The 21,365-nt window shown below is 38.3% G+C and overlaps 1 protein-coding gene across 1 annotated transcript in view; it reads right to left on the reverse strand.

Moving 5' to 3' along the window:
- Nucleotides 1-21,365, reverse strand: part of LOC134527505 (poly [ADP-ribose] polymerase tankyrase-like) — a 269,207-nt gene that overhangs the window by 119,237 nt on the left and 128,605 nt on the right. The gene's annotated exons all lie outside the window — the stretch shown is intronic.

Consider the following 21,365-nt stretch of genomic DNA (forward strand, 5'->3'; position numbering starts at 1 on the left):
ACTCGGCACTCAACAGAGAACGAGCGTTGCATGCAATCGGCGAGATATCGATATTCGACTACGTGTGTGCGCTCTATACGGGAAGCTACATAACCAAACATGAATGATGCCAACTAGCGCTGGCTACATTTTTATAAGTGGTACACCATGGTGACACAAACAAACAAATAAAGGTTATAACATTTAAAAAGTCTTTAAAAGAAAATTTACATTTCATACAACTTCGTATTTCCGTTAAATAAATAAGTAAGTGGTAATGTCTGAATAAATATTAGATTTCTACTTTAAATACATTGTTTTATACGGAAAAAGAATTTTAACCAGAACACCTCTATGAATATCTTCGATGGGTTACTTTAGAAAAAGGAATAGCAATATTTTATATATCCATCTAATCTTTCAATTACATGATTTTCGCATATAAAACAATTCCAGGAACGTGAAAATAGTCTTTGTCTACACGGAAATTTATTTCCAAATGTCCGAGAAGGTAAAAGACTATAGAATTTCAACCATATCAACCATATAACTTCTATAATGTTATTGGATGGGTCACTTTGTATAAAGGAACTGCAATGTTTCATCTCTGCATCTATTCATTCAATTCCATGTTTTTTTTTACATAAAACAGTTCCAGAAACGTGAAAATAGACTTAGTGTACACTTAAATTTATTTCCTGGGGAAAGGTAAAAAAAACTGAAGATTTTAAGAACATATCACTTCTATAAGGTTCTTGGATGTGTCAGTTTGAAAAACAAACCGCATGTTTTTATCATTGCATCTATTCGTTCAGTTACACAATTTTTGCACAGAAAATAGTTACAGGAACACAAAATTATACTTAGTTTATGGGGTAATTTATTTCCAGGGGTCCAGTAAGGTAAAAGACAAAATCTTTTGACCATATCATACCTATGACTCATAGGCTATGCTATGACTATGAGGTTCTTGGATGGGTCACTTTGAAAATAGAAACTGAAATTTAAAATTACAGAAAGGCTTAACAAGTGGGGGGGGGGGGGGGGGGGGGCACGCCACACAAGAACATAACAAAAAAAAGGGGTTGTCTGTAAATTCGGTTTACGGACGATAATTTTACGTGATAACGTCATAAGAAAACATTAAAGAAAAATTGCATAGTTTATATTTCCAAATATTATTTACAGTTTTTGAAAATTTAATTTAAATAATTTGTTTAAATATAATCACGAACAATCAGTTAAAAAGCCCGCCTTAACCTGTTTGATATTATAGAAGATTTTGTAGCATTGCAGAACCCTGCCCTCCTAAATAAACAATTTTCATTTAAACTTCTTTTTGTATAAGTAAATATAAATAAGTCAATGTTTTTAGTGTGGTGTGTATGTTATGAGACAGTATAATCAAACGTTATGAATATTAATATATGTTATTTTCACTTGCTATGTGTTTTAAGGATGTATCTTATATTTTAACAGACATTTTCTATCATTAGTAATTTTTATGTAATTATTCACAAAGAAGCCGCCGTTCTAGATTTTTGCCTGTTTAGGCCTACTTTTTCAGGTTATTTCGAAATAATTTTAATTTGGTAAAGTAATTTGTATTATAATTGCTGTTTATAATGTTCATTAACGTGTTGGATGATTCTAGAACACGGTACTGTGTCTGGGCTGGTGTGAGGGTTAGAAAGAGAGGCATGAGAGGCCTGTAAATGTAAGTGAGAAAGGAACAGTGCTTCCCCGCCAACCGAGATAAAGACGGTAATTTCCCCCCTGCGTGGGAACTGGGTGATAACTGCTCTCTCACGGTGTGGGAGAGAGAACGAGAATGGAAGTCCCCGATTTTGATGTGAAATTGAAAAGAGATAGATCAGGGGAAGCCCAGAGTTCTGTATGTAAAAGGTTTTTTCATGTATTGTAACTTGTTCTATGATTGGCTTGTATCTGTAAGTGTGAAAGAAGCGTGCGTGTGATTGGTCGGTGAGGTCATGTGACGTCTACTCCCTGCGTGGAGAAGAGTGTGGCAGGACTTCGCCAGTCGTCTGTCGATCGCTGCCAGGCGAGGCCGCGTTTCGGCGGCTTGCTGTTTTTCGTTGGGTGCGGCCCTGTTCCAGGTCGCACCATCTTCGTGTACTTGCAGTAAAACATTACTGAAGTACTTAATCTACGCTATTTTTTTGGTTAAATCTCATCAAGCGAACTGCGGGCAGTTTTCGACGGGCAGATGTACGTGTGAAGCGAGTGAATGAAACATTGGGTTCAATTTGTCTATGCATTCTAGTTGAAAAAATAAAACAACGAAAATTCGACGCTTTAAATCTTTTTATTTTTGTAGTAACGAACCGTTACAATTTTCTCGCACAGTGGTTGGCCGGTTCTTGCACGCTCGGCTCAGGCGGAACGTGACAATTTTTCGTGCGTGCAGCCCGCGTTCATCGATTTATAAGACGTTATCACGTCAAAAATAACATCACAAAGCGCTCGGAATTTAATAGTGGGACCTAAAACATCATGTGACGTTTACGCGAGAGATTTTTTAATCTTAATTTTGACACCTTAATATATAGGTGCGACGATTTGATTATGCACATGCGACGATTATGCAATAAAAGCTGGTACATACTAACAAATTAATATTAATCCTATACATTGTGATGGCTACACTATACTCTACAGCTTATATGAACTGCTAACTGCAAAAAGGAAACAAGTGGTCAAAAATCTCAAATTGACTTTTTCACATATTATGATTCTATTGTTTACTGCAAAAATGAATCGTTATCTATTAAAAACTGTAGGCTTGAAGCCATCTTGAAACTCATGTTTACTGCAGAAAAGGAGCATGTGATTGGCAGTGTTTCTTTTTTGCGGTAAATGCTATAATGCTCAATCATCTGTGATGGTTCTTCTTGTTTTCTCTAGATGGTAGCAGCTATAATAATAGTATAAGTTAGTTTGTTTTTTTGTTGTTATAGGCAATGTTTCTTATGATGTGTTGGTAATGTGTTGATTAGTTTTGAGATTAGCTATATTTTATGTTTTAAAAATGAATTCTGATGAATAAATTATTGATGAGCCACCAGTCAATCGCAAGAAAGGTGTTGTAAATGAACAAACATAGAAACAAAATGTTATTAAAACTGCAAAGTTACGTGGTGAAGAACATGTAAACTGGTCTGTAATGTTGGTCCCAGCTAAACATCCAGGTTCAACTTTTTGCAGGTAAGTAACTATTATCAAATCTAAAATTTTGATCTTGTCCTAAATTACATATTTATTTAACTTAAAATAATTTATCAAATGGGCCTAAATCAAGTTATAATTGGGAAGTTCTAGGGCCTATTTATTACCTAGGCATATTTATATGTTTAGAATATTTAGATTAAGCTATGTTGTCTTGATGAACCAAGCTTGTGTGATTGTTTTGTGCTAGGCTGTTTTAATGTTACCGTATTTACTCGCATATAGGTCGCCATCGCATATAGGTCGCACCCATGATTTGAGGTCTTGAATTTGGTATTTAATATTCCCCCCATATAGATTGCACCGGTAATTCATTACACCACAGTAAAAAAAATTTAAAAAAAGGGCCGCAAATTGATGGAAATTTACCGTCAATAGTGCGCCGTGCGCGGAGAAAGGTCATTGTACTCGATCAGCTGTTGTTACGGCGCGGCGTAGCCGCCGGCTGGCTCTCTCTGTTCTCTGAGCTGCGCATGCGCAGTATAACTCACTCAACGCTCCGCCCAGACTCGTGACCTTCCATAAGCAGCCAGCCAATAGATGCGAGCTTAGCGGAAAAAAATATAAGCTCCACCTCCCGTGTACCAGTTTTTTCCAGTTCTAATACCAGTTTATTGGTATACGCACCAGTTTTCTCGCTGCCGTGACATTTTCAAGTTTACGTTCATCTTGATACCAATAATTAATTAATTACGATCCCCAGAAATAAATTGTTAGTTTAAAAAATATGCGTCTACTGTACAATACTTCCGAAATTATAAAATACATTTAAAACAGTTACCAAGACTCCGCTCATTTTATCTTGTGAAGTTTGTTTTGTACCAGTATTTCGGCTAAGTTGTGACATAAATACAGTATCAGAACTTAACAATCAGCCACGTTTATACATTCGTGAGTTTATGTTTTTCCCTCGTGCATTTTAGATTGTCTCCTGCTATAATTACTCGGACTTTTACACGCCTAGGCTTATATTATTACATGTTTAGAAATAAAAGCAACTTTTCATGTTATAAAATATGTATATTTTACGATTTAAAATGTTCATTGCCGACCATAGGCGTTACGTTTTTCACGATGTTTTTAAGCCTACTAGCTAATATTATCTACTCTTAAAGTAACCACGGTATTTTCTGGTTGTTTATGGTTGTTACGTGACGTAAATAGCAGGATGGATTCGATTTTTGAGTCGTAATTTGCGTAAAGTATTGTATTGGACTAAATGGGAACTCAACGGGACCTGAAGAATAAAGTGCAAATAACGGGAAAACGTAAATAACAGTAACGTAAATAAGGTGTTTCGCTGTATGTGTACATTGTAAATAAATTTGCCTATACCTATATAAACTTCTTTTTCGCATTTTAAAGCAAAATATTGCAAAAAAAATTCCTCAAAAATTAAAAAATTTTTTTTTCACATATAGGTAGCACTTCATTTTTTCCCCATCAAATCTGATAAAATTGCAGCGACCTATATGCGAGTAAATACGGTACATATGTCAGAATCTTAAGTTACAAAAGCCTACATTAACCTAACTTCTCTGATCCATATGTTAGCATATTTATTATTTTACAGATGTAACAAATCTACCTAGGCCTAAATAAACCTAACTGGTCCAGTGTTATTTCTTATTTCCTAGCCATCAGCAACCTGGACTCAGGGTGGCTACCAAACTGTAAAGAATAAATTCCCTGACTTTTACCTGACTTTTCCAGGACAATCATTTTTATTCCCTGACCATGCCTAACAATATCATCCATTTTTTTAAGCGTAAAACCTTCTTATTTTTGCATATTAACTAACTTATCAGATAGGCCTAACACACAAATATATGTCAAACCAAAATCAGACAATTTTTAGAAATTAAAATTTTTTGATTATAGTGTATGTTAAGTTATGATGAACTTGCTAATATTTAGTGAATTATATATAGGTCCTAATGAACATACACATTCTTAAGCAATATTAGCAAACAATCTTACTTAAGAGTTTTTATTAGTTTTTCTATGTCTAATTGTAAGGTAACAAATTAGAAGAGTAAGGGGTATTTTTTCTTAATAATGTACATACGTAATTTTGTTGCCTGTAAATAATAACACATTTTTTCTTGATTATTTCTAAAACTTAAAAAAAAATTAAAATTTGTATATTTATAAAACAATATTTTATTCACTAAAATAAATCCTTTTATAATTTAAAATTTTTCGATTATAGTGTATGTTAAGTGAAGATTAAAAACAGAACTGTTATATACGCCTAATTTACCCAATTATGTAAATTATTGTATTATTTACTCATTTGATGTATAATAACCCAAAACCGGATAATAATCTAGGCGTTCAGTTGAAGTGAATAAAATCATAACATTTTGCCGTCGTCTCTGGCATGAAGTGAGGTTACGTTTATTGCTATAGGAAGAAGATATATTATATTATGCTAATAAAGAATAGAAAACTTCTCCTAATGTTAGCTGTGCTAAGAATTAAAAAGGAACAGCATAAACATTTACCAAGAAGGTAAATATTTTTGAAATTTAGTTCCGCAGTATTTCCTTTCCGTTTCCGTTGTGGTTTTTGTCGGGCAGCACGACACGACGAAATTAGAAATAGAATCTATTCCTTGCGAGCCGTCGGGGTGAGTATTTTTTCGGGGTGACGTCACGACGACCTTGTATTTCATTGGCTATTGAGTGTGTCGGGCGTGTCGTGTCGGGCCTGCCGTGGTATTGTAACTCCAGCTTAATGATTAGCTACTCTTAATATTTACCTTTCACTTTTCTTATCCTGTATTGGAATTCATTAAAAAAATGGTTTACTCCATAAAAGTAATGGGCTAAAAATTTGAATATAACTGAATAAACACTTTAACTCATTACTCACCTTTCCTCTTAGCTTTCAGCAACGGCAATATTCTTCCCAAGCCCACACGTTCATATCTCATCCGGCGCAAATTTTTTTTCATCTTTGTCTTTTACTTCAATTCTCTCCTTTTTATCTTCAGAACAAAGCCCAACTAGCTTACTAAATAATACTGAAAACCTGTACACGCCACTATTCAAAACGTTTACACAAAGAGGACAGGAAAATAAAATAAATAGTACATCTGAAAAGTAAAACTTAGAGAAGCACTACATGACTGGGAACAAAAAAAAGCACACACGTTTTCATCCCAAAACGTTCGTGTACTGTACCACAGTTGCCAGTAATACGAGAAACAAAAATAAAACTATCTCGGTCATCTCGGTGTACTATGAGCTATAAAACTAGTAAGCATAGAATAATTTGGTACACGTACCATGACTAAGGTGGCAATACAATGCTTGCGCACGTGCGCGCCAGCCAGTTGTTATCAGCAACGGAAACACAGCAAAGAGTTTTTCATGGACCCGCGACATTAAAAATGGCTTCGTTAAAAATTCGCTACATACAATTAACAAAGACTATGAATAATATTAAGCTGTAAAATGCTGCAGCAGGAACTTTAGACAAGATTTAATTTTTTCCCTGACTATTTGAAAAATTTCCTGACTTTTCCATGACTTTTCCCTGCTAGAAAAATTCCCTGACTTTTCCCGGTATTCCCGGTTTTCCCGGTTGGTCGCCACCCTGCTAGTTTACTTGCTTACAGGCTTTTCTGATGATTTTGTGTTTTATCCTCTTTTACAGATCCAGCAACCAGAGTTAAACTAAGTTATTTATAGAAACAAACCAGACTTTTGTAATACTGTTGTGTTGTTTCTTATGTTACAGTTGTCAACGGAAATGTTTGGATTTTTAGTGAAAATGACATGTTGACAAAGATTCCATGAATTAAAACAAAAACACAAAGGATATTTTCTTAATAACACTAACGGAATTGTAGTCTATTAACAGACAACGGCAAAGCGATTACTATAAGTTATAATATTCTCATTAATGGAACTCGACATAACATGTGCCGAAATGCTTTTATTCAAACTCATAGCTCATTCATCTAAGCAAATTTACAGACTTAGCCATCTGTTACAGTTAAATATAACATCAGAGGACGAACAAGGTAAAAAAAGTTACACTAATGTAATTCCAGGCTCTGTTATTGAAAAGTTACTGGTTCCATTGAAATTTAACCAACAAAAATTGCACACTATACTGGAACTGACAAGCAGGTCCTGTAAGCTAATTTGAATATTAGACTTGACGTCGGCCGGGGCTACGCCCTCCCTAAGCCCGATGTGCCTCACATCTCGGCTGGCGCCTCCCCTCCCATCTTCTGCCAGTTTCAAACCTCCTGCCATCAGGCACGCGCGCGCGCGCGCCCGTGCATGTGCATGTGTGTGTGTGTGTGTGTGTGTGTGTGTGTGTGTCCGTCCGCCCTGCAAGAGGTGCATTTATAGAGCCTGTGCCACGCAACCCTAACATAATTACTATTAACATAATTAATTGTCATTCTTTATCTTTTCTTATACTGTTCCCTACTGTGTTTATGTTAACGGGCTGGACATAAGGACTGAGCAGCGTCATGCGCGGCAGGTTTCAGAACTGCCCAACACGGGTAGACTATTTTTTTAACTTAAGTAGAAATTAGTGACTTTTTATGTAATGTTAATTCAGGGAAAATATGTTTAAATTTGTGTTAAGAACTGTAAGGGCTTTGCTTCCCTACTTAGTTCCTCCACGATATTGTCCGTTGCCTAACGGTAAATCCGAAGCTTCCTGCGGCCATGTGGCGCTTCCTGCGGCGTGTGGGGACACCTAGAAACCACTCTGGTTTCTTCTCGTGAGTTAAGAAGCGTGACCGCCACTGAGAGTGAGTGGTTAGGCTAGATTTGAGTAATTAAGGGGTTGTGAACCTCCTCGCATTTGGGCTACGTCACGACCCTGAGAAGGGATAGCCAGGTCCACATGCCCTTAAACCACGTGGTGGCCCCCATATTTAGTCGATGCTCACACACCGCGTGACTCTTTCAACCCCAGTGTGATAGCAAATGGCGCCCAAGAGCGTGTATCGAGGCACAACATGAAGTGACACGGGAATCCGGAGCATGTGAGTTGTGCGGTTTTGCGCCGGAGCGCTACGAAGCGGCCGACTAATAAAGGGAATTCCGCTGGACCACGTGTCCATGTACTGCGTGCGGACCACAACAGGTACAGACAGTATACCCAGTGGAGGGGAAAGTATTATAGTGTATTGTGACGAGAGGAAATTTTTTTTCGGACTGTGTGCGCTAACACTCACCAGCATGGCTTCAATCAAAGTAGAAAACCTGTTTAATCTGAAAGACTTGTACTGTAGTAAATGTGCACGCGCGAGGCACGTGGGTGGGGTGACGGGGGGCTACATGGTCCAAAACGTGTGCGCTTGGCGCCATGGGATCCGCAGGCGGAGGATGGAGCATGCAAGACAGTCCCAACTGCGCCGGAACTTTTTAAGTGCACAGTCAAGGAATGTGAAGGGCATGCACATGAGGGCGTCTGGTGCCGGAACTGCCGGGCATTTAAACACCTCCAGTACGTAGACGTAACAGAAGCAAGCTCTTATGGAAAAGGATGGTTCACATGCTGATTGTGTCGCGAAGTGCAAACCCCAACCCGTGACGACACGTCGCACATGCACGGCAACACGCCCACAAACCACGCCTCCAGTGTGCCCTGCAAAAGGGCGGCTCCCGTCGGGGCTATCGAGCTGCCAGAATTTGCGGGGAAGAATGGTGACAACCCAGGAAAGTTCGTGCGAGTGTGCAAAGACTGACTAGGGCGCTACATGGTTCCGGATGCCGATTGGGGGGAGCGTGGGGGGCGCACCCTGAAAGGAGATGCGAAAACCTGGTGGGCGATTGTCAGTGAATTCGACATGCCATGGGTCGCGTTCGTCCGGAGGTTCGGAACACGTATCGCTGACGCCTGCGCCGAGATGAAAGTGCGCACTGAGTTGTAATGCTCGGAACAGGGGCCAACGGAAGAGTTCATTTCATCCGGTAGGCGCGCGCCATGGAGCAGGACATGGAGGCAGCCAAGGCTCCCTCGACAAGCCAAGCGATGAAGCACCGCGCCGAGAATGAGACACCAATCACAGTAGGGGCGCTGGTACCGTACACACCGCTGAACACCAGCGCCCGATGCGCCGACCTCTCCCAGTGAGGGGGCAGGACAATTCTGACATGGCGTGACCGAGCCATCGGAGGAGGAACCCAGCCCAGGTGTCAGACGTGCCCGAGACCGGTGTACCACTGGCACAAGGACTGCCCAATGCGGAACCAGTTCCGGCCCGGAGGAGCCCGCAACGAGCCGGCGGGAAACGCGCCACAGGGGGCGGCGTGGTAGACCACAAACCCACCCTCTCGCTGAATCCGAACCGCATCAGTAGAGACCCCGAAAAATGGTGAAGCGCGAAATTCACGAAATAACACGAAAAATTGATACTTTAAACGAATTTTGCGACTTTCCTTTGATTTCGACATAGTCGCGAAATTCACGAATTTTCACGCGAAATTCACGCTTTTTCGCACAAAATAATGCCCTTATGTCGCAAGTTCAATTTATTTACGCCATCATAAACACAAACGTGAAATAAAAATAGACTAAAAGACTATTGCCGTGATATTATCTTCTTTTTGACACGTTACTGAAATTCACGTATTTCTATTACTCTGTTTACAAGCAGTAAATATTGCCATCGCAAATGAAAACAAAATGTAACAAATGTCAACAATCGATATGTGCGCACTACCAACATAACAAAATTGACTCCACAGTTTTCGTGTTTTGAATAATGGTCGTTTCTGCCGCAAGGCGCACTGGTGTCGATTTTTCTAACCTAATATATGGCATGGAGCTAAGATGGCAGTCATTTTTGCGTGCACAAATCTATGAGTGTTTACAAATACCGCCCACATTTTGTAAGTTTTGTGATAGAATTTAATTTATAATTAAGATACCGAAAACTTTGAAAATGTTTCATCACGAAGGAGAGATCAAATCGGATGGATTTTATATTTTTGATCAGCGGGACAAAATTATGATGTGCAAGTTCTGCAACGTGCGGGTTGATTGGACACACAAAGACACGTGCAAAAAGCATGTGGCAAATGACACACTCAAAACAAAACAGAAAAGACAATTATTTTGTTAAGCAAATTCTACCGTGTCTTAACAAATCTCGATAGGCGACAGCGTGAATAAAACAAACAAGCTTGAAAGTGCAGAAAACAAGAATTTGTTTCTGATTTTGTTAATATGATGCTGTAAGTTAAGATTCCTTTGGAAAAAGCTGATCATCCAGCTATGAGGGAATGGTGTAACACCCATGTTGAAGAACATTTGCCTTATTTATTTAGAAATGTTTTCCCCCTCTAATAAAAGTTCATAAGCATATGTAGGACTACAATATTATAGATTAACTTACCTTTAGGCCGAACTTACCTTTACTTCAAATAAATATGCAAGTACCTCAGATTAACAAACACATAAATAGGATGGATTGCATTTTGTGAAATGGTGAGCACACTAGACATCTGCGAATTGTGATTTTTCAGTTCGAATCGAATTTCAAAAAAATTCACGAGTTTCGAATTTTTTTTGAATCGAATTTGGGAATATTTATTAAAATAACATAGATAATAAAAAATTTCTAACATACCTACCTCCTTTGAAAAACTTGTGACATAGTTAATTCACAGTTTAAATCAAGTAACTAAAATTAAAGTGAGACTATTTTGAAGAAGCACAACCAGATTCTAAATAAATAAATAAATAAATAAATAAATAAATAAAAACTATAAATCACTTCGCAAATCATTTCAAACTGTCATGGAGAAAGGTGAGTTCATCGACATGGTGCGGCAACAACAATTCTCTGCGGCTGGTAACTATGTTGCCTACTGTAGAGAAAACTCTCTTCACTTGCCACCTTATTTAGCATGTTTGGCTTTCAAGGATAAAAATATTAATAAAAATATCACAGCATAAGGAAGTGGTACAAAAGAAAAAAAAAATTGGTCGTCTGTAAAGTCTGTTTACGGACGATAGTTTAACGTGACGTCATAACAAAACATTGATGAAATGATTGCATACTTTTATAAATAAAATTGAATCATTTTTATTGAATTATCACTATTTTGTATGGATACAAAGGAGTGAAATAAAATCTACAATTTAATTGATAATTTTACTTTTATTTGCACTCATTAATTCAAATATGTTTATTACTTTAACGAAGAGATTATTTTAACTATAACATTTATACATGTTTGCTATTTAACTTCTTCCAATCTGTGTTATTCTGTTAAGGATATGACGATGATAGGAAAAGTAGGAAACGAATGGGAGTGTTTCAAGTTTAATGTGCCTCGAAAAAGTCAAATCGATGGTTGTTCCAATCGAGTGGAAGAGAGATAGATGCGGCGCAATCGTACAATGAGCGTAACGGGACACAGCGTAATGGGACAATGTGCGTTACGGGACACTTTTTCGTGCGTGCAGCCGGCGTACATCGATTTATTAGACGTTATCACGTAAAAAAAAAAAAAAACAATTTACCGTTTTTATAGCGTAAGCATTGCACCTTTTATTCTAAAATCAAGTTTATAATTAGGGGTGAGACCGTGGGTTCACTCTTAGCTGAGTTTTGAAATAAACAAACACCACTGTATCACTGCGCCGCGTCAGCAAGTGATAGGCTGAATTTATCTTGCGCGCCAAGCACTAGTTGCAACACACACACTTCAGTACAGTCTGTGCTAATAAAATAATGGCGAAGTAATATAACAGGAAGCACCGTAGCACTTTGTTCAGCGTAGGTGGTTCATTTGCGAAGAAAAAACTATGCACTTTACGCCTAAAAGTCGTCTTCACAAAATCATTACAAGTTTTGATAACAGGATACTCAAGTTTCCTTTTCATCCCGGGAGTTGTTAAGCCCCAGTGTCCTGTAATTCTTTCCTTGCATGAAGCACACTGCTCTTCGAAACACTCGTAAATTCTGCAGTTAAACTCGCGATATCGTTCACACGACGATCCAAATATTTGTCTGAAAATGTTTTAAAAACATTCAACACAATAGTTTTCTGTGCACTTTTCAAAGGCTTTCCTGTTCTGTGCTTTACAAAACCTTGTCCGGCGTCAGCCTTAACAAACCGTGCGCACACGAATCCGAAATACAACTTGCGCCGTGTATCAACTGTAGACTGTACACACAGCGTCTGCTAACATAATTGTAAGTAAATACTTGCTGACACATTAAACTGTATTGGATATTTATGGTGAAACACTATAATGCTATTGTGACACCTTATTTCATTAAATATTACCATTTATTATCATTAACAACCATATCAAAGGTAAGTTTATTAATAAGCCAGACGGTACAACCTTTAACTTGTTAATGTCCTGGATTTACGTTGGACATGGCTTAATCAAAAGTCATTAGGTTTGTGACATGGTATGTTGGAATAATAGTAATAAATAATAATTTTATTTTTCAATGTCCAGTTTTTTTTCTAGCTCAGGGAGAAAATTTTGAAACTACTTGCTCAACCTCTGGGTGTGAGACGATTTATATTGTGCTTATTATTGATAAAAAATTGTTTTAATAACTTCAATTCATTTGCGTCAAGAATGCGTATGCTATTACATTATAGTATATAAATTTAACTCTCATTATAATTAAAAACAAATCATATCTGTACACTTACTTAAAATCCATCCAATCGTCCTATATTGATCAAGCATTATTCACAAAAAAACAAATTAAATATACATGGCCTTCCCAAAACCTTTTCTTCTTTTTTTTTTTAATACATTCTCGTATCCCATTTCCATAGAGGTACTTAGCTTATAACACAGCAACAACGATCAAAAAAAATTAAATGCTGAGAGAAATACGACAAAGATAAAATAAATAAATGAAGTAATCACAAACTGCACAGATATGCAGTAACGACTGTGATGGTGACGTCACAGACTGCCGCTTCTTTGAAAGGAAATGAAAACATACATAACCCTTGTACATTCTGGAGATTATTGTTCTGTTTTCAGTTTTCATTCAAACTCCTGGTCAATGTCGGCACTGCCTATTTTTAACTCTGTTGCTAAGTCACAACAAAAAAAACAACCTTCATTCTGCGCACGCGCGCCACCTTTAGCACATAACACAGCACAGTTGATGAGTTGATTTGGAACAGCGCACACTTGCGCTTTTCCGTTGTAGAATTTTAACTCGTGGAACCTTGATAGCTGATTAAAGCTGCTTCCACTGCAACGTTCTTGTAGAAGTGACAGGAACACAGGCACCTTGGTAAGTAGATATACCGGGAATGCTGAGGCGAGAGATGTGATGGGGTTCAGGCCTGTACTTAACAATAGGCGGGGGTGCGCAGGACCCACTGCAACGACGACCGTCACACGGACAACATCACGGCCTCTGACGATCCATGACGTTGTCGACCTCGTGAGGATCCCGAAAACCAGCCGCTTCACCTCCTGAACCAGCAGACTGGTCTGCCGCTACTACAGCCCAGGTCGTGTCAACGCCCTGCCATGACTGCAGTTGGATGTGGTACCACCACGTCATGTCGCAACGTAGGATTCGCTGGATAATTTCCACTCTTACACACCATCCGTCGTCTTCTTACTATCGCATCACTTAATAAGTCCCAGCTTTCATTCACTCCCTTCGTCGCACACCTAACATCGTGTGTCCAAACCGCAATTAGCCATGCCAATTACACTCTTGACGGTGTAACTTTCTGCTTACATTTAACCTTCGGTACTTCAAGTTGGTCGTACAGTCTGGCTTATACCCTCTAACTTACTAATACTTACTTAAGACTATAAAAATTTGATACTATACTTGCATTATCGATAAATCATAACATTAATATATATCTTAAAATTCACAATAATAATGCGTGAGAATATTTAAAGTATAAAATTACATTTACAGAAAGGTTACTCGTATTTGTTTGTTTAGTACAATGCGAAATGTGGCATTCTGCCTTGCTTATCTCCAAACAACTTAAATCAACTACATTAATTGGAAAATCATAATTAAATTCACCTCATCTTACAAATTATTATTTACAATAGCAATTAAAATGTTTTTCATAACAGGCTGGTACGAGATAAAATTAAAAATATATATATATATATAAACACACATTTTAGTGAACGGCTCACAGCCTGCGACTACATATCTTTCGTGAGTGTGCTTTTACACGTACGTTTTTTTTTGTTTTTTTTTTGTAATCTATCCTTGAATATAGTGTTACACACGAAAAGAAAGTGTGCTTCCCTAGTTTGCAGCCCTATGAGGACGCCATCCTAATAGCTTTCACAATCCTACTGAAAATTAAGAAGAAAAATAATGGCGTTGTGAAGTGTAAATAAAATTTAAAATTACATGTTATCTTTTAATTTTTTTTTCCATTGTCAAAGAATAATGTATGGAATTTCTAAACATGGAAAAATTACGCACTAAGTAAAATTTAATGTTACTAACGTACGCATGTCGGCTTGTAGTTGTATCTTACTAATCTTGAATGCAGTGTTGTGTTTTCACATCCATTCATGACGTGGTACATCTTGACAGAATATAGGCATTCCTAATTTTTCATTGCAGGCATGCTGGCTAATTTATTGTTTTCGTACACAAAACAGCTGTTTTAAAGGTTATTTATATAACAAAAATCTTGCCAAAATCAAACAACAGCTTTCGTGTACACATATTGACTTCGTTGTTACCGAATAGTTTCATGTTGTAGGTGCTGCCATGTTATGTCTAAACCCCCTTGGGTTGACATTCAAAACGCAGTAATAGCATCGCGGCTATATAAACATGTATAGGTCCTCTGACCTTCGACGAACTGCGCACAAATTCCTGACGTAGATGACGATGCATTCTTACGCCGGACATCGACGGGGCTCGGCCTCGTCGAAACAAACACTGACAGTCACCTCTTCACGCGACTCCTCGGTGATTACAAACTTAAGGCAATAACAGTTCCCACGATACAGCTGAATAATATGTCTGAACTCGAGACTATCGTTTCGATACAATTTAATTCCACCAGCTGTATACTGCATTTTCTTCACAATAAACTTTCGCATATTAGCGTGCTGAAACTTAGTTGTTTATAATAATAGGTGCCTTATACTCTCTTAACTGCGTGAGATTATACCTGCCTACGACACGTTTCGTAACAGGATCTGCAAGTGTGTAACAATTTTCGTTGTTAACCTCAGTAATAACAAAATAACAAAAGGACCCGTAAATAATAAAAATAATTTGCGTGTTACAAATTCCCATTTACGGCTTATTACCGATGTTTTCCTTAGAACCCATTCTCCGACTTTAAATCCTTTTCTTTTGGACGCAGTCCTCTTCCTCTGTCTTGCCGCAGCTTCGGATGCTAATTTCTGTTGTACAAATTGCTGAACCTCCTCTTTAGTAGGTAAATCATCTTCATTCTGTGTTCGTTGCGTATTTCGGTAGGTAATCGGGGTTAATTCCTAAGCGTTGCGGAAGTAGCTGCAGTTGTAGGTACCCAGACACCGCCGTTGGCTGTGTTGTGTACTGTCGGCTGGAAGCTGGCCGCAATCGGGTTAATTGGCTCATTTCTAGCGAAGTAGCTGAGCTGCTGCTGTTGCTGCAGTGGTGTGGTGAACGGTGGAGGGAATAAAGTGGAAGGTGGTTTATTGACAGAGTTGTTTTCCGCTGAGTGCGTACTGCGCTGTCGGTCTTGCTCAGTAGGGGACTGACTTGGCAGTCGGTACTCTGCACGATAGGATCTCTGCTGCTCGGACGTCTGGAAATACTTGCGATGGTCATCGTATTCGTCTTCCGAGTAGGCGCGCCTCCTTCTGTCGGATTTCCTGGGTGTCCGTAGCTCCGGGGATGGTGAGCGTCTGTTGTTTCCCTTCTTGCTTTCAAATTGATTCCGTCGTTCGCCCTCATGGTCGCTGCTGTGATTCCTGTTGCTGGACCACCGTGTTTTTTTTCTGTAAGGCATAGAACGTCTTTTCTGGTGTTTACCTTGATATTGTCCCTTAAAAAATTGTTTGTGATAGGGATTCTCATCTTGGTATTGCCAATTCATGTAGTTTACGGAAGCTCGCCTGTCGTCCTTTGTTTTGACGTCCCGGTTCTGCCATGTATTGTGCATAGGCACATGCTTCTGATAAGCGTTACTGCGCTCTGTTTCCTCCCGTGACGTCTGACTGCGGTTGAGTCTCTCCAATTTATCAAACATCAACAGTTGTTCTCTAAACTCACCAACCTCACCATATGTTCTACCAGCTAGCTGGATTTGGTATTTTAGCGGGAGTTGAGTAAGCACCGTCGCTATAAATTCGTCATCAGACATAACCAAATCTAGATAACGAGTCCTCTCATACATACTAGAAATGTGGGCTTCTAATGACATGCCCTTCTTGGGGTCATATCGCTCAGTGTGTAATTGGGCCCTCAAGTTGCCTTGCGTCCTCAGACTCCAGTATTGTTGCCTGAACATGTCGATGAATTGCTGGTACGATGTGGTAGTTGTCTGTAACATTTCATACCAGTAGAACGCATTTCCTCTGAGCGCAGAGCCTAAACATTTAAGTTTTTCGGTGTCGTTAAGACCGAATGTGCAGGCATATTCCTCAAATTTATTTAGGAATCGTATGGGGTTTTCTGTTGCCTTGCCCGTAAAGGTTGGCATGGATTCACTCCACTGCCTAGCTGGGTGGTGTAGTAGTGCAGCCTGATCGATGGTAAGACCGCCCACGGTAGCATTCAGCACAGGTCGCTCAGATGTTTGTGTAACTAGTGACTCTGCTGGTCCGTTAGTGCCCCTGTTGCTGTGTACTGGATTGTCACTCGGTTGTGTGGGTAATCTAGGGAACTGGTCTGTGTCTAATCCCTGAAACCGCCGCTCCAGCTCCTTCACTTGACTTTCCAGGTGTTGTTGAACACTGAACTGGTTATTCAATTGACTTTCGACGCGCTGGCACAGCTGTACCGTACGACAGTCAGCCGCCTTCTCTGCTACCTGCGTACACTCGTTACTCAGTGTATCGATCCGACTAGATAAGGTTGCGGTAGCCTCTTCTACTTGTTCGAGACGCAACTGTAACTGTTCAGTCTGTCCGTGCATTTCTTCCCTAAGTACAGTATGATTGCGAACACACTGATCCTGGATTCGTTGACGTTCTTCCCTGGCTGTAACTAGTAAAGCTGTTGTACTAGACTCCAGATCATTTATTCTAGAATGACCTTGTTCTACCTGTTCAGTTAACCGCTCTAGTGCTTCTTTCTGCTCTGACAAATGCATTTCAATACATTCCTGTACGTTATTTACATTACCCTGCATTTGGTTTATCCTAGCTGAAAGCTCAGCCTGTCCCTGATCTATCTTAGCTGAAAGATCAACCTGTCCCTGATCTATCTTAGCTGAAAGATTATTCAGCGCTTGTAGTAATACTTCCATGTAAATGATGGTAGATGTGGGTACAGATGCTGCACTAAAATTAGTGACAGTAGCAGGCTGAAAAGTAGCTACACTGGCTGCTACATTATCTGATGGTGCTAGACTATGCAAGCCGCCGGTTGTGATATCCATGTCATAAGTGGGTAACTCAACATTAGGTGGTGGTGTAGATGGAGGTATAGCCGGTTGTGTATCTGTTATTGGCCGCTTCACGCTCTCACTCTCTCCTGCGTGTGTGTCTAACAATTGGGCATGATTTTCAAGTGATCCCGACATACTCAATTCTTCCGAATTTGCGGTCAATGTACCGCTGTTTGATAACTGTGTTACTATTTCTAAATTCTCGTCCACATCAGTCGATCCTTCGGTTCGATTCCTTAAGCTATAAACAATGGGATTAAGACGTGGCAAGGCTTAATAGTGTATGAAACAAACTAGGTAATCATAAAGACAAAATATATACAACACAAAATAAACAATAATTATAATTATTGTGTCGTCTCACTACTCGTGCCCCACTGATGGGTTCCACTTCTTCTGTGACGCCTTATTTCATTAAATATTACCATTTATTATCATTAACAACCATATCAAAGGTAAGTTTATTAATAAGCCAGACGGTACAACCTTTAACTTGTTAATGTCCTGGATTTACGTTGGACATGGCTTAATCAAAAGTCATTAGGTTTGTGACATGGTATGTTGGAATAATACAGTAGAACCCTGTTATAATGAATCTGAAGGGACTAGTTTATATGTTCACTATAGAGGGGAAACTTTATATCTGGGAAAACTTTTATATTGGCAATACATACTCAAAAGCATAATCTTAACTACACATAGGCCTAAGCCAAGAAAAGAACGAATGAAAATACTCAAAGCAACAGTTTTATGAGCAAATGCAGATATTATTTTTAATACACTACACATGTACAAACTTTCTATTAATGGTTCTTCGACATCGGCGTATTTTCCTTTTTTCAGGGGTTTAATACTCTGTGACGTATTCGCAGCTTGAGAAAGAAGATTGTTCAGCTTGTTTAATATTGTATTTAATGTGGATGTTGCAATTCCCAGTTCCTTTGATATTAACACGTGCGGGACAGTGGGGTTGGAGTCTACCTTTTTAATAATGTCCACTTTATCTCGCACAGATAATGCCTTAAGTTTTTTAACGCGTTTTTCACCCTTTCTTATGTTCGTATTTCTTATTGAAGCACATTTGCAGCTTAATAACACAAAATTCTTTTTACCGTCAAAAGTAAATAAACGAAAAATAACGAGTCTGGCGCATCAAAGATCACTACATATCATTTAGTATCGCAGTTGCTAAAGCTGGAACGAAAATTTCTTACTTTCTATGGAAAAATTTAGCCCACAGAGTTCTATCTAGTGGTAGTCTTAAAAACCTTACTCGATCAAAATGTCCGAAACGTGAACGATAAAAATGAGACGTAAAAATATTGAATTTGCTGCTATAATGTACATACGTATTTGTGTGGCTGTAATTAATGTTTAATTTTGATAACTTATTAAATGTACACGCGTTCGCCCATTCTTTAACTTTGCAGGGAAAACTATTTTTTATTTTCACCAAACTGAGCACCATTTCTGGCCACACGTAGCCTACCGAGGCCACTCGATTACGACTTGTTTATATTATGAACAGTGGACAATGGAGTAGCATATTGGGGAGAAAAACGTTAATGTGATCCAGAATAGACGTTTTGTGAAAATACTTGTAATTATATGAAAATATTTGAGATAAATGTGCATTATGTCGGCAAAATTTGTTCGTGGTACACGGGAAAACGTATCAACATTGACAAAAGTTGTGCGCTATATCCAATAAATTAATACATAACCTCACATCATTTTGCCGGGACCGAGACGGAAATTCACTATAAACGGGAATTCATTATAGGCGGGTTCACTATAAACGGGTTCTACTGTAGTAATAAATAATAATTTTATTTTTCAATGTCCAGTTTTTTTTTCTAGCTCAGGGAGAAAATTTTGAAACTACTTGCTCAACCTCTTGGTGCGAGACGATTTATGTTGTGCTTATTATTGATAAAAAAAATATTAATAACTTCAATTCATTTGCGTCAAGAATGCGTATGCTATTACATTATAGTATATAAATTTAACTCTCATTCTAATTAAAAACAAATCATATCTGTACACTTACTTAAAATCCATCCAATCGTCCTATATTGATCAAGCATTATTCACAAAAAAACAGATTAAATATACATGGCCTTCCCAAAACCTTTTCTTCTTTTTTTTTTTAATACATTCTCGTATCCCATTTCCATAGAGGTACTTAGCTTATAACACAGCAACAACGATCAAAAAAAATTAAATGCTGAGAGAAATACGACAAAGATAAAATAAATAAATGAAGTAATCACAAACTGCACAGATATGCAGTAACGACTGTGATGGTGACGTCACACTATATAACAACAATTGTTATGCAGTGCAAAAATACTTACAAATGGTACCTAACCAAGGGACTATTTCTTGGGCACGAATAATGTGCGCGGCGGACGGCAGCCAATGAAAATGTTTGTTTACAAGAGGCTATGTTTATTCCAAAACTCAGGTAAGAGTGCTTCGACTACGTGCGCGCGCTGTATACAGAAATAAACACAACCAAACTGGTGCTGTTTACGTTTTTATAAGCGGTATAAGCAACTCCCAAGACGTTTAAGATGAAGTTTTTAACTTTTAAAAAAGTCTTTAAAACACGATTTACATATCAGATTACTTTGTAATAGGATTAATTAAGTTAGTAAGCAGTTTTATCAGAACGAACGGCGTAAAAGGCGTAAAGCAATAGGCGCGTTGTAAACAACGGTAATTCATTGCATTACATCTAATGAGGTTAAAACGGGACAGAAATAAAATGGTTCAAATAACGTGAAAACGTAAATAACGGTAACGTAAATAAGGGGTTTCAATGTATAATTTTTGTAAGTAGATGTAATCGTCCTATTACATTTCTTTTAAAATTGGGGGAGGGGGATGTCAAGTCGAATTATTGTAAAATTAATTCGATTCGAATTTACGAATCGAATATCAAAAAATTCGAACTCGAATTCGGTAATTTCGAATATTTGCAGAACCCTAGAGCACACCACAAGATATTTTGACTAATTGATTGATGGTTTGACTCTGTAATCCAGCAGTAATCTTGAAAAGGTTAGGTTAGGTTAGGTTTGGCTTAGAATTGTTTTGAGTAAATTAGCCCATTAATATTTTCAGCGATAACCTTATAAATGCTACCTATTTATAAGTATATTGTAAGTTATGTATACATTTTATGTGCAGGGGATTTGCCATCAGCCAACACTCTTGGAGAAACTTATGTCCCAAAAATTGGCCAGGCAAATAAGGAAGCAGTAAGGCACGGTGTAGTAGACAAACAGATTGTATTCTTGTGTGATGAAACGACAGACAAAGTGGGCCGATGTAAGGCAGAGTCTGCTACTTTGAAGTGCCTATCTGCTATGAAGTTTTTTTTACACCGCCAATGGCATAATTTTTTCACCATTTTTTAGGGTCTCTACCGATTGCTTATTATTACACAGATTTTTTACACCGCTTGCTTATTTTTACACCAATTTTTTGCACCCCTTTTGTCATTTTTTTACACCGAAATGAGCCAGTTTTATTTACCATTTTCTGGGGTCC

The sequence above is a fragment of the Bacillus rossius genome, chromosome 1 (genome assembly GCF_032445375.1).
Source record: "Bacillus rossius redtenbacheri isolate Brsri chromosome 1, Brsri_v3, whole genome shotgun sequence".
In the NCBI taxonomy this organism is placed as follows: domain Eukaryota; kingdom Metazoa; phylum Arthropoda; class Insecta; order Phasmatodea; family Bacillidae; genus Bacillus; species Bacillus rossius.